Source organism: Solanum tuberosum, unplaced genomic scaffold (genome assembly GCF_000226075.1).
Source record: "Solanum tuberosum cultivar DM 1-3 516 R44 unplaced genomic scaffold, SolTub_3.0 contig00333, whole genome shotgun sequence".
NCBI classification, from domain to species: domain Eukaryota; kingdom Viridiplantae; phylum Streptophyta; class Magnoliopsida; order Solanales; family Solanaceae; genus Solanum; species Solanum tuberosum.
This window is the reverse complement of record NW_006240844.1, coordinates 1-2575: the sequence shown is the minus strand read 5'-3', so window position 1 is coordinate 2575 and position 2575 is coordinate 1. Positions and strand designations below refer to the sequence as shown.

The window sequence follows — 2575 nt, the reverse complement described above, 5'->3', positions numbered from 1 at the left end:
AATTATGTAGATTTTTACCTTGTAACCTTCAATGTTCTTTCTTCCAGGCATACAATTGCGGCCCATCTAATTTTATTTATCAACCCTAGATGTGCTTGAGCTCCCTAGACCTAGACCCTGGCAGATAATGTCTCTTACAAGCTCTTTCTATCATTCCCGTTCACCATACTAGTGTGTTTGTAACTTTAAAGAAGCTAGGCTTTTGAGTTTATCAGTGTTGTATTCTAGAAAACCAAGAATAGTAGATTCTGGATAAATTGTTTATACGTATTATGTGAATTTTGAACACAAATACATGACAGAAACCATAGACAGGGTTGTAGCTCCGCCCCTGATGCCCAGTGAACAGCTTAATGAACTATATACACAAATAGCTAAATAAACTATCTAAATCAACTTCATCATCAACAACAATTCCATATTCTACATAAAACATAAATCATTCCCAGTTATATTATGATTTCGGATAAATAAAAAGACCTCCAGAACTCGATAAAAAATCATGACGACATGCAGCAACCACCACTATTCCCACCAGAATCCGAGTCCTGGCCAGGAACAACGATCCTGGTTCCCTTTAAAGATTGTGACTTCCCATAATCAGCTCCTGGAGCTGCAATAAGCGTATTCTTGCTAATGATTTTATAAATTTCTGTTAAAACTGTCATGAATGCACCCTCAACGTTTGTGGATTGAAGAGCTGATGTTTCCATAAAGAAGAGATTTTCCCTTTCTGCGAATTCTTGAGCATCTTCAACTGGTACAGCTCGAAGACTTCCTAGATCACATTTGTTTGCGATGAGCATTATAACCATGTTCTTGTCCGCGTGACCTCTTAGTTCCTCCAGCCATCTTGCCATATGATCGAATGATTGGCGTTTTGTTAAGTCATAGACTAGCATTGCGCCAACTGCACCTCGATAATATGCACTTGTTACTGCTCAATAGCTGAGAGAGAAATGAGAGATGATTCATTGAGTTACAACAATAATCAAATTCACTATGTTGTCTTGATTCTTCAAAAGCAGATCCTTCAAAAGTAGAGCATTTTGGAGGATCTGACACGGGTGCGGAAATATTTTTCTCGAGAGTCCAAGCAACATAGCTTAACAAAAGGAAAATGTTAGTATGACATACAAAACTGGGATCTGGGGAGGTAATATGTCAGTTAGATGAGCTACCAGAGGAGATAGGAAAATTGACCAAGCTAATTAGGTTAGAGTTTTGGAATAAGATTAAACCACTTATAAGGATTTCAGGAGGGGTCTTATCAATACTAGCTCAATTGGAGGAACTACATATGGTGAGAGTAGAAGATTTGAGTGATGTGATGTACAGTAACCTTGGCCTTCCCTCCAAGTTGGCACGGTACACTCTTGCAAATACTACACGAAATAAAATATAAAAAGCACTAGGATTTCTCTATGTTTTTTTTGTACCTTTGACAAAACTAGACAATTCCAAGAAATAGTAAACGTACTAACTCCCAGAACGCCTCAATCCCAAGCAAGTTAGGGTCGGCTATCTAAATCTTCACTAACCAGGTCATTCCATTTAGGCTCATCTCAAACCAATATTACACAAAAATAAAAAGTACCAGAAATTCTCTATATTTTTATAACCAAACGACTTTCAGAAAAACATAGGACCTAAAGTAAACGTCCTAACATGCCTAACACATAATTTCAAACTAATTAATATCACCTGCACAAAATTTTCGCTAAATTTGCATGGATTGCGTGAAAAAATGAAAAAGAAAGACAATATCTCTGCATAAAAATTCGCTAAAAAGAACCAAACATAGAAAAATTGAAAAATTAAATTGTTTCTTGTCCCGTAGTGTCCCAAATTTGTGCCCTAACAGTTTTGTTATCAACAATTAAAGTTTTTGTTTGAAACTCAACCCCAATTGTGGCCTTTGAATCTAAACTAAATTCATTTCTTGCAAATCTAGCCAATAGTTGAGATTTACCAACTGCGGAATCTCTAATTAAAACAATCTTAAAAACATAATCAATTTTTTTATTGTAATGATCTGCATACAAATTCGAAGACATTATAACCCGAAAATTTTCCCCTTCAATCCAAAATTTGAATGAATGTATCTTCCAAATCTCTGGATTTTAGCATATGGTTGAGAATTAGATATGTGCTGATCAGAATTTGTATCGGAAAAGATACAAATAAATCAAGATCTCCAGTAAATATGGAAATGAGCAAGATCAATATCTCATAAATTTGAAATTATGTGTGGAATTTAGAATTTGCTTCATACATTCATAGGAAAGATGAAAAATTGGAAGAAAAAAAAAAGCAACAATTACTTTTCCCTTTTTACACTGTCAAAGAAGAATAATAGTATATGGAATTATGAGAGCTTCACTACTTTAAGACTTTAAAATGCTATCATTTTGACCCCACTCTTCTTATTCTTCAGCCTAAATGCACAGCTTATAAATCTAAGTGAATATACATATCAATATCTACATTGCTGCTCTTTCAGCTTTCATTTTCACACCAAATTCACCAATACATATCTGTAATGACCCTCATGGTCATTTCTGTGTCCTGCCTT

At 35.0% G+C, this 2575-nt stretch overlaps 1 pseudogene; it reads right to left on the bottom strand.

Annotated features, from left to right (window-relative positions):
• Positions 1 to 500: 500 nt before the first annotated feature.
• Positions 501 to 2057, bottom strand: LOC102588905 (ras-related protein RABA4d-like; annotated as a pseudogene).
• Between the last annotated feature and the right edge of the window lie 518 nt (positions 2058 to 2575).